This window comes from Myxine glutinosa, chromosome 6, assembly GCF_964187855.1.
Source record: "Myxine glutinosa chromosome 6, kmMyxGlut1.1, whole genome shotgun sequence".
In the NCBI taxonomy this organism is placed as follows: domain Eukaryota; kingdom Metazoa; phylum Chordata; class Myxini; order Myxiniformes; family Myxinidae; genus Myxine; species Myxine glutinosa.
The window spans coordinates 56,044,262-56,056,307 of NC_136266.1; the positions used below are offsets into that span (position 1 = coordinate 56,044,262).

A 12,046-nucleotide genomic window follows, 5' to 3' on the forward strand; every position below is an offset into this window, starting at 1 on the left:
TTATATCTAAGTCAGGATTCAAACCTAGACTAGACACAACAGAGGGGAGTGTGCGTATCTCTCGGCCATCCTGCCTGCCCAAAGTGGATATGAGAGGAGAGAGAGGATAGAGGAAGGTTTAATTCATCACCCCCTACTTCCCGCTTCTCTATGCCTGATGCCTGATGGACACAATGAATTGCATCCCGAGGGAGATTTAAAAGAATAATTGGGTTTTAACATCGATACACAATACACAACCTATGGTGATAAACCTAAAGTATGATTTGTTCTTAATAAATACATTTCTCGGAGCTTCCCTTACTAGCTTGCAAGTCAGCTCTGCTGCTTCCATACTTCCTATGCCCTTTCCACCTGCAACAGTGTTGTGGGAAGTTGTGTTGTGTTCAAGACCATAATTACCCTGCGACCGCGAAGCGAAAAAGCAGGTTTAGGCATTTGGTTGCGTACATGCGTGTCTGCATTTTAAAAATTCATTTTCTTGGCAAACGTTGGTCCGATTGACACGAAATTTTACCAGAGGAGCGCCTGCGCATGTATAATTTTTAATTCATAATTATGACGTCATTGGTCACGTGGTACAGACGCCATCTTGGGAAAAACTTTACACCTCTATACAGTCACGTGAAAAAGTAAGTACACCCCATGTAAAGTTTTGACTTTTTCAACATATTTCAACATACAGCTATTTGATCTTCATTTCAACAATATTGATAGATAAAGGTGATATAATATAACAAATATCATGAAACATTTACATTTTGTAGTCCATTGTATAATTTAAATAAACATAAATGCAAATTTCGCATGTGGAAAAAGTAAGTACACCCTTGGCTCTAATAGGTGGTATTGCCCCCTTTGGCAGAAACAACCAAGTAGGCATTTCTTATAACTGTCTACCAGTCTCTGACATCAACTGGGAGAAATTTTTGCCCACTCCTCCATGCAAAATTCTTTCAGCTGTGCGATGTTTGAGGGGTTTCTTGCATGCACGGCTCGTTTCAAATCCTCCCACAACATCTCGATGGGATTTAGATCCGGGCTTTGACTTGGCCATTCCAGAACCCTCCATTTCTTTCTTTTCAGCCATTCCTTGGTGGATTTACTGGTATGTTTAGGGTCATTGTCATGTTGCAAGGTCCACCTTTGGTTGAGCTTCAACAGTCCGACAGATGGCCTCACATTATTCTCAAGCACCCTCTGGTACAATGAAGAATTCATAGTGGATTATATGATGGTGAGCTGCCCAGGCCCTGATGCAGCAAAGCTGCCCCAAACCATAATATTTCCACCACCATGCTTTACAGTTGGTATCAGGTTCTTGTGGTGAAATGCTGTCTTTGGCTTTTGCCAAACATGTCTTCTGGTACTGTTGCCAAATAGCTCTACCTTTGACTCATCTGTCCAGAGCACATTGTTCCAGAAGTGCTGGTCTTTGCCTAGGTGTTCATTGGCAAACTTTAGTCTTGCCCTGATGTTCTTTCTGGACAGCAAAGGTTTCCTCCTGGCACACCTCCCATGGAGATCAAATGTGTGCAGCCTCTTTCTAATGGTAGACTCATGCACTTTGACATCAACAGTGGCAATAGCTACCTGTAGGTCCCGTGATGACATTCTGGGGTTCTGAGAGACTTCTTTCAGCATCTTGTGGTCTGCTCTCGGGCTGAACGTGCTGGGGCGGCCTGGCCTGGACAAGTTGGCAGTTGTTTGGAATCTTCTCCACTTGTAGATGATCTTCCGGACAGTCGAATGATTGATTTCAAATTGTTTGGAGATCTTTTTAAATCCCTTCCCAGACTCGTAGGCATCTATAACCTTCTTTCTGAAGGCTTCAGAGAGCTCTTTTGATCTAGGCATGGTGATGCTGCACACTTCAACAACAAAGAGCAAACCAAACTAAATGTCTGAGTTTTAAATAAGACAGGTTCCTCCAAGATCCTCTCTAACGATGTTCTAATCATTTGCACCTGAACTGGTGCACCTGATTCTAATTTTAGGTATTTGAAGTAGTGATAAATGTAGGGGTGTACTTACTTTTTCCACATGCGAAATTTGCATTTATGTTTATTTAAATTATACAATGGACTACAAAATGTAAATGTTTCATGATATTTGTTATATTATATCACCTTTATCTATCAATATTGTTGAAATGAAGATCAAATAGCTGTATGTTGAAATATGTTGAAAAAGTCAAAACTTTACATGGGGTGTACTTACTTTTTCACGTAACTGTATCTCCCAAACCGCTCAAGAGAAAAAGTTGAAACAAGGCTCATTGTCAAGTACTCCCCATGGGGAATAATATATGTTGATGATGATGTCATTGTTGCCTTCATTATGACGTCATAATTCGACAAGTACAATGCTTGATCTGATCAGTATGAAAAAAAAAATTCCTCTGCAACTGTAAGTCTGGTGGACACGAAATTTGTACCATAGTAGCATCTCCTCCTGTATAATATTTTAATGATAATTATGACGTCATCGGTCACATGGTACAGGCCCTATCTTGGAAAAATCGAAAAACGTTGCACCTCCATTTCTTTGAAACCGCTCCATTGAAAAAATTTAAACATGGCTCATTGTAAAGAACTCCGCATGGGGAATAGGTGTTGTTAACGATGACATTGGTGTCATAATTAGGATGTCATAATTTGACAGGGACAACGCTTCGTCTGATCAGTTTGAAATTTATGAAGCGTGATTTACACTACAATTATATTACAGAATATGAATTGATTATGTAATCGCTCACGTGGTGTGGCAGCCACATTGGATCAAAGGGAAAAAAACGTGCAAAAACAGAGGAGTTGGCTCGCACAAAGTTTTTTTTTTGTTTTTTTTTGTATACAAGATCGAGGCTCGTGTAAGAGCTAACATCAATCAAAAAAAAAAAAAACGGACACACAAAACATACAATAAAGGGAGCGGGAGACAAGTTGATGGGGAGAGAGAGGGAAGCACAGAAGTACAACAGCAGAGAACAGGGACATCGGGAGATCTGTGGGTGGGAGAGGGCTTGGGAGGAGGAGGCATGGAAAGGTGGGGGGGGGGGAGTCGGGAAAGGTACAAAACACATGGACACTGATAGAACTTCCCAGGAAAGAAAGAAGTCGGGATTCCAAAAAAAAGTGGATCTGGGGTGAATTACCAGGGGTAGAAGAGATCAAGGTTTTGGATGAAGGAAGACAAGAGATGGTGGTGATCAGCTGTTTTAAAGACCTGGAGGGAGGAGTGGGATTGAAGAGAGTGAGGGAGATTGTACCAGAGGCAGGAGTAAAGAGGAAAAGAGTGAAGGTGAGCAGAGAGTCTTGATTTTGGCAATTTCACCAGAGGAGGGTTACTGGCAGATCTGTGCGGCCTGTAGGAATATTTGGTGGACAGAGCATAGATAGAGCTGGGGGAGCTAGGCCAGATAGGAGTCGGTAGAAAACAGACAGACCACCTACCTGCCTGTGGTGAGTGAGTGAAAGGCCCTCGGAGTTAGCTTCATCGGTGGAGATTCCAATGATTCTGAAAGCTTTGGTTTCAGCAGCGTGAAGACGAGCTAGGTGTGAGGCAGGAGCACCAGCCCAGAGGGGAGAGCAGTATTCCATTGAGCTGCGGATGAAAGCCTTGTATGTAGTGAGGAGCTCAGGTGTGCCAAGGAAGGACTTCGCACGACGGAGGATGCCCAGTCGGCGACTGGCTTCGGAGGCCAGATTGGAAATGTGGTTTTCCCAGGAAAGATCATGGCAGATAGTGAGACCCAAAAGTTTGAGTGACAGAACTTCTTGGAGAGGATTGTTCAGAAACTAGATGGGATGGTTGTCCTGTCCGTCTTTTCAGAGAGACATAGTAAGAGTGTGAGATTTGTCAGGATTGAAAGACATGTTCCACTTGTTTGACCAGTCTGTGGTTTTGTCCAGGTCTGCAGAGAGCGAGGAGGCTGCAGACTGCTGATCTGAGGGATGAGGAATGGAGTGGCAGAGAGTGGAGTCATCAGCAAAGAGATAGAGAGGAGTTTCAAGAGAGTCAGAGAGATCATTGATGAAGACCAGAAAAAGTATAGGGCCCAGAACACTGCCTTTGGAAACTCCAGCCTGAACAGGAAGGGGAGATTAGAGAAACCCATTCAGGGCCACACGTTGATTACGACCAGAGAGGAAGTCCGCAAGCCATGCGTGGAGATTTCCATGAACACCAAAGGAGGAGAGTTTGGTGAGCAGAGTGGGGGTGCCAGACCGTATTGAAGGTACGTGATATGTCAAGGGAGACAGCTCTAATTTCCTGTTTGGCATTGAGGACCTCCATCCATTGTTGAGACAGCAGAAGCAGCATGGCCAGAGTAGAGTGACCTGGTCTGAATCCAAATTAATGATCGGAGATCAAGCCATTGGAGAAGAGGAAAGATTTGATATCCGAAGCAATGATGGATTCCATGACTTTGCTGATAATTGGGAGCAGGCTGATTGGTCTGTAGTTTCAAGGATCTGATTTTTCACCTTCTTTGTGTGAAGCGGTGATGTTGGCTGATTTCCAAGCTGATGGCAGATGACCTTGAGCAAAAGAGAGGGTGAAGAGAACAGAGAGAGGGAGTGAATAGAGCGGCAGAGCAGGATTTTAGGACCCATGGGCTGATGCCGTCTGGTCCAGTTGCAGAATCATAGTCGAGGATTGACAGAAACTTCTCCACCTTGTCAAGAGAGAAGGACACAGAGTCCAGGAGTAGCTGGGCACGACTGGGTACAGTGGGTACAGAGAGGGATGGGTTTGGGACACAAGATTTTGAGGCAAACACAGAGTTGAGGCATTCAGCTTTTTCACGTGCGGAGTCAGCTGTGTAGCCATTTGAGGTAAGGGAGGGATGGAGGGGGAACAAACACCAGAAACAGATTTGACCAGGTGCCACCAGGATTTGGAAGAGGGAGACAGGTTTGAGAGTTCAGTCTTGAGAGTGGAGAGATATTGTTTCCTGGCTCTCCTGAGGGTGGACTGCGCAGTTGAGGGTGGACTGCGCAGTTGAGGGTGGACAGTTGACAGTTGAGGGTGGACAGTTGACAGTTGAGGGTGGACCGTTGACCGACACAGTGTAACACAGTGTAAGTATTCTATGAATACCATCTAGTTGATTAACTTCTCATTGCTTCTAATGGCAGGCTTTCATATTCAAGAGCTTTCAGCGCACATTAACAACAGGCGGTTGACCAGCACCATTAGGAATGCATGGCTTGGGTACCATTGAATCGGAAATTTGAAAAGAAAGTTCGCTATTCTTTGCGACTCCTTTTTGGGACATCGGAGGAGATGCTGCGACGTCTGCGGTCCTGTCCCACAACCTTCAAGTGTGGTGAAGTTGACTGTCGACCCAAGCAACTTTTCAACGCAATATCTTTTTATGCTGGATCCTCCCACAATGTTCTCTAAGGAGGAGTCGCGGTGATGGAAATCACATTCAATTTGATAACCCTCAACAACTGTCACCTGTTTCGGGACTACAGTTGTTTCCGTTGTGCAGATCGGTTGTGCAGAAATTCACCAAACTTGGTAGTTATGATCAGCACATGGCATGAAGGTGCAATAACAGTGTCAGAAAGAGCCCGCTGGGTGAAGTCAAAAGTACCAAAAAGTGCAATTGCTGGGATATTTTTAAACATTTTTAATGAAACTTTGTATGTGCAACCAACATCAGGGGACGCATGAAATATGAAGGATTTTTTTTTAATTTGACCCCAGTTTCATGCCCCCCTAGGGGTGGGGCTTAGAGTCACAAACGTAACGGGAAAATTTTAACTCAAAATTTGATATTTGCTGGAATCTTTTGCCTTCTTTCAACTTTTCTTTATGTAGACAAATGTGGGGGTCTGTGATGGTGTGCCAACGACTTCACTCTTGTTTAATTTTTTGAGTGTCTAAAGTTCAATGGAAGTTAAGACGTTTGCACAAATGTAACACGCAGGATGATAACCATACCAAAGAAAGAAAGAAAGCATATCTGTTTGCCTTTACTTGAATCAAAAGGCCATCAGTGGGTATCAATGCAATTTTGCATGAATAACAAGGGGATTACAATTCAATTGCCAAATGAACATAGTATGTCGGATTAAAACCCTGGGTCCCCGGTATCATGCGGCAATTAGCACTGAGAGGATAACATCAAACAAGTTTTACATTTCTGGATTTCTCATATTCCCCTTATGTTTTCATCCTGTCTGTTTGTTTGTCTGTCTGTGAACACGATATCTCAAAAGGTTATGGACGGATTCGGACGAAATTTGGCAGAGACGTAGCGTATGTTACAAGGACAAAATTATAGATTTTGGTGAAGATCCGGATCCGGATTCGGCTACTATAATTTTTCAAGTGATTCTTCACTATTGAGAGATGGGGCCAAAAACTATATATAGCAGGATATCTCAAAAAGTTATGGACAGATTTGGACGAAACTTGGTGGACCGGTTGGGTGTCTGACAAGGATGTTTTGATTCGACTTTGGTGAATATCTGAATATGGATTCGGATATGAGAATTATTTAATTTTTAAGTGAATCTTCGCCATTGAGAGATCGGGCGAAAAGTGATATATAACATGATATTTAAAAAAGTTATGGACGACTTATGACTAAACTTGGTGGATGAATTGGTTAGGTGACAAGAACAAGCCGATTCGATTTTGGTTCAGGTCTGAATCCAGATCCAGCCTATCAGTGGGATACAAAACAAACTGTTCAGGCTGGCGGAGGTATGCTCTCTACCGAGTGCCTGTTCTAGTTTTCTTTGTTTTACCCAGTTACATCTTGGCTTCATCTTTGTGCAGGTGCTGTCGTTCAGTGCATCGCTCGGCCAATTCTGTTTTCTGCTGCTTTGGTCTCAATTTGCTCATCCGCCTGTTTTGTGCGTCTCATTATGAAAAATTCTCATTGAGACAAAGAAAAAAACACAAAGAGTAAATTTAATATCTTCATTATCTCCTTACTCAAAACACTTTGTTAAACAACCAGTATGAATTGTATCTCGGAAAACTATTGTTGCATAATTTTTGATGCAATTCAAAAGTGCTTTTGAGTGGTATACCTCTTCAGGCATCCTGAAACAAATTTTATTCTTTCACTGTAAGCCTTGATAGACATCTTATCTTGTATTAGCTTATCATTGTAGGGGTTCCACAATGTGCTTTGGCATGACAATGTGATTAAGGCAACGATAAAGGCCATGAGCATCATGCACCACAGCATTCACAGTCCCACTGAATATAGGTTGTGCCAATTACACAGATAACTACAAGCAGGGAATTTTGCCAATATACAATTATGGCTGGGGTACCAGCATGCAATTGCCCAGGTAACCGCACACAATACTGGAGTACCAGGACACAATAGATGGGGAACAGCACACAATAGCTAGAGTACCAGCACAGAATGACTAGATTATCAGCTCACAATGGCTGAGGTTCCAGCACACAATGGTTAGAGTATCAAATCACAATGGTTAGAGTATCAACTCACAATAGCTCGAGATCCAGCACACAATGGTTAGAGTATCAAATCACAATGGTTAGAGTATCAAATCACAATGGTTAGAGTATCAACTCACAATAGCTAGAGATCCAGCACACAATGGTTAGAGTATCAAATCACAATGGTTAGAGTATCAACTCACAATAGCTAGAGATCCAGCACACAATGTCACAGGTTCCAGCACACAATGGCTGGAGTATCAGTGCACAATAGCTAGAGATCAAGCACACAATGGCTAGGGTCCCAGCACTCAGTGGCTGCAGTATCAGCATGCAATAGCTGGAGTATCAGCACGCAATGGCTGGATTATCACCTCACAGTGGCTCGGGTTCCAGCACACAATGGCTGCAGTATCAGCACGCAATGGCTGGAGTATCAGCACGCAACGGCTGGATTATCAGCTCACAGTGGCTCGGGTTCCAGCACACAATGGCTGCAGTATCAGCACGCAATGGCTGGAGTATCAGCATGCAATGGCTGGAGTATCAGCGCGCAATGGCTAGAGATCCAGCACACAATGGCTAGGGTTCCAGCACGCAATGGCTAGGGTTCCAGCATGCAATGGCTAGGGTTCCAGCATGCAATGGCTAGAGTTCCAGCACACAATGGCTAGGGTTCTAGCACACAATGGCTGGAGTATCAGCACGCAATGGCTAGGGTTCTAGCATGCAATGGCTGGAGTATCAGCACGCAATGGCTAGGGTTCCAGTACACAATATCTGGAGTATCAGCACGCAATGGCTAGAGATCGAACACACAATGGCTAGGGTTCCAGTACACAATGGCTGGAGTATCAGCACGCAATGGCTCGAGATCGAGCACACAATGGCTAGGGTTCCAGCACGCAATGTTTAGAGATCCAGCACACAATGGCTAGGTTTCCAGCACACAATGGCTAGGGTTCCAGCACACAATGGCTCGGGTTCCAGTACACAATGGCTGGAGTATCAGCATGCAATGGCTGGAGATCCAGCACACAATGGCTAGGGTTCCAGTACACAATGGCTGGAGTATCAGCATGCAATGGCTGGAGATCCAGCACGCAATGGCTAGGGTTCCAGCACACAATGGCTAGGGTTCCAGCACACAATGGCTAGGGTTCCAGCACACAATGGCTAGGGCTCCAGCACGCAATGGCTAGGGTTCCGGCACACAATGGCTAGGGTTCCAGCACGCAATGGCTAGGGTTCCGGCAGACAATGGCTAGGGTTCCGGCATACAATGGCTCGGGTTCCGGCACACAATGGCTAGGGTTCCAGCACACAATGGCTAGGGTTCCAGCACACAATGGCTAGGGTTCCAGCACACAAGGGCTAGGGTTCCAGCACACAATGGCTAGGGTTCCAGCACACAATGGCTAGGGTTCCAGCACACAATGGCTAGGGTTCCAGCACACAATGGCTAGGGTTCCAGCACGCAATGCCTGGAGTATTAGCACGCAATGGATGGAGTTTCAGCATGCAATGGATGGAGTTTCAGCATGCAATGGCTAGGGTTGCGGCACACAATGGCTAGGGTTCCAGCACACAATGGCTCGGGTTCCAGCACACAATGGCTAGGGTTCCAGCACACAATGGCTAGGGTTCCAGCACACAATGGCTAGGGTTCCAGCACACAATGGCTCGGGTTCCAGCACACAATGGCTAGGGTTCCAGCATGCAATGGCTGCAGTATCAGCACGCAATGCCTGGAGTATCAGCATGCAATGGATGGAGTTCCAGCACACAATGGCTCGGGTTCCAGCACACAATGGATAGAGTATCAGCACACAATGGCTAGAGATCCGGCACACAATGGCTGGAATATCAGCTATCCAGCACAAAATGGCGAGGGTTCCAGCACACAATGGCTGCAGTATCAGCACGCAATGCCTGGAGTATCAGCACGCAATGGATGGAGATCCGGCACACCATGGCTCGGGTTCCAGTACACAATGGCTGGAGTATCAGCATGCAAAGGCTAGAGATCCAGCACACAATGGCTAGAGATCCACCACACAATGGCTAGAGATCCAGCACACAATGGCTAGGGTTCCAGCACACAATGGCTGGATTATCAGCTATCCAGCACAAAATGGTTAGGGTTCCAGCACACAATGGCTGGATTATCAGCTCACAATAGCTGGCGTATCAGCACACAATGGCTGGAGTATCAGCACGCAATGTCTCGAGATCCAGCACACAATGGCTCAGGTTCCAGCACACAATGGCTAGGGTTCCAGCACACAATGGCTAGGGTTCTAGCACACAATGGCTGGAGTATCAGCACGCAATGGCTAGGGTTCCAGTACACAATATCTGGAGTATCAGCACGCAATGGCTAGAGATCGAGCACACAATGGCTAGGGTTCCAGTACACAATGGCTGGAGTATCAGCACGCAATGGCTAGAGATCGAGCACACAATGGCTAGGGTTCCAGCACGCAATGTTTAGAGATCCAGCACACAATGGCTAGGGTTCCAGCACACAATGGCTAGGGTTCCAGCATGCAATGGCTATGGTTCTGGCACACAATGGCTCGGGTTCGACCATGCAATGGCTAGGGCTCCAGCACACAATGGCTAGGGTTCTAGAACACAATGGCTGGAGTATCAGCACGCAATGGCTCGGGTTCCAGTACACAATGGCTGGAGTGTCAGCACGCAATGGCTAGAGATCCAGCACACAATGGCTCGGGTTCCATTACACAATGGCTGGAGTATCAGCATGCAATGGCTGGAGATCCAGCACACAATGGCTAGGGATCCAGTACACAATGGCTGGAGTATCAGCATGCAATGGCTGGAGAACCAGCACACAATGGCTAGGGTTCCAGCACACAATGGCTAGAGATCCAGCACACAATGGCTGGATTATCAGCACGCAATGGATGGAGCTTCAGCACGCAATGGCTAGGGTTCCAGCACGCAATGGCTAGGGTTCCAGCACGCAATGGCTAGGGTTCCAGCACACAATGGCTAGGGTTCCAGCACACAATGGCTAGGGTTCCAGCACACAATGGCTAGGGTTCCAGCACACAATGGCTAGGGCTCCAGCACACAATGGCTAGGGCTCCAGCACACAATGGCTAGGGCTCCAGCACGCAATGGCTAGGGTTCCGGCACGCAATGGCTAGGGTTCCAGCATGCAATGGCTAGGGTTCCGGCAGACAATGGCTCGGGTTCCGGCAGACAATGGCTAGGGTTCCGGCAGACAATGGCTAGGGTTCCGGCAGACAATGGCTAGGGTTCCGGCAGACAATGGCTAGGGTTCCGGCAGACAATGGCTAGGGTTCCGGCAGACAATGGCTAGGGTTCCGGCAGACAATGGCTAGGGTTCCGGCAGACAATGGCTAGGGTTCCGGCAGACAATGGCTAGGGTTCGAGCATACAATGGCTCGGGTTCCGGCACACAATGGCTAGGGTTCCAGCACACAATGGCTAGGGTTCCAGCACACAATGGCTAGGGTTCCAGCACACAATGACTAGGGTTCCAGCACACAATGGCTAGGGTTCCAGCACACAATGGCTAGGGTTCCAGCACGCAATGCCTGGAGTATCAGCACGCAATGGATGGAGTTTCAGCATGCAATGGTTGGAGTTTCAGCACACAATGGCTCGGGTTCCAGCACACAATGGCTAGGGTTCCAGCATGCATTGGCTAGGGTTCCGGCACACAATGGCAAAGGTTCCAGCACACAATGGCTAGGGTTCCAGCATGCAATGGCTAGGGTTCCGGCACACAATGGCTCGGGTTCCAGCACACAATGGCTCGGGTTCCAGCACACAATGGCTAGGGTTCCAGCACACAATGGCTAGGGTTCCAGCACACAATGGCTCGGGTTCCAGCACACAATGGCTCGGGTTCCAGCATGCAATGGCTGCAGTATCAGCACGCAATGCCTGGAGTATCAGCATGCAATGGATGGAGTTCCAGCACACAATGGCTCGGGTTCCAGCACATAATGGATAGAGTATCAGCACACAATGGCTAGAGATCCGGCACACAATGGCTGGAATATCAGCTATCCAGCACAAAATGGCGAGGGTTCCAGCACACAATGGCTGCAGTATCAGCACGCAATGCCTGGAGTATCAGCACGCAATGGATGGAGTTTCAGCACACAATGGCTCGGGGCCAGTACACAGTGGCTGGAGTATCAGCACGCAATGGCTGGAGATCCGGCACACAATGGCTAGGGTTCCAGCACACAACGGCTGGAGTATCAGCTCACAATGGGTGGATTATCAGCTCACAATGGCAGAGGTTCCAGTGCAGAATGGCTGGAGTATCAGCTCACAATGGCTGGATTATCAGCTCACAATGGCTGGGGTTCCAGCACACAATGGCTGGAGTATCAGCAGGCAATGGCTTGAGATCCAGCACACAATGTCACGGGTTCCAGCACACAATGGCTAGGGATCCAGCACACAATTTTTTTTTTTTTTTTGTATACTGAATCGAGGCTCGTGAAAGAGCTAACATTTACTTCACAAACAAATCGACCAGACAAACAAAATACACAAAAAGAGGGAGCGGAAGACAAGATAGGGAGAAATGGGGAAGCAC

At 46.6% G+C, this 12,046-nt stretch overlaps 1 protein-coding gene across 13 annotated transcripts in view; it reads right to left on the reverse strand.

The window, feature by feature from the left end:
• LOC137429802 (myocyte-specific enhancer factor 2C) overlaps positions 1 to 12,046 on the reverse strand; it is a 214,021-nt gene that overhangs the window by 159,607 nt on the left and 42,368 nt on the right. The gene's annotated exons all lie outside the window — the stretch shown is intronic.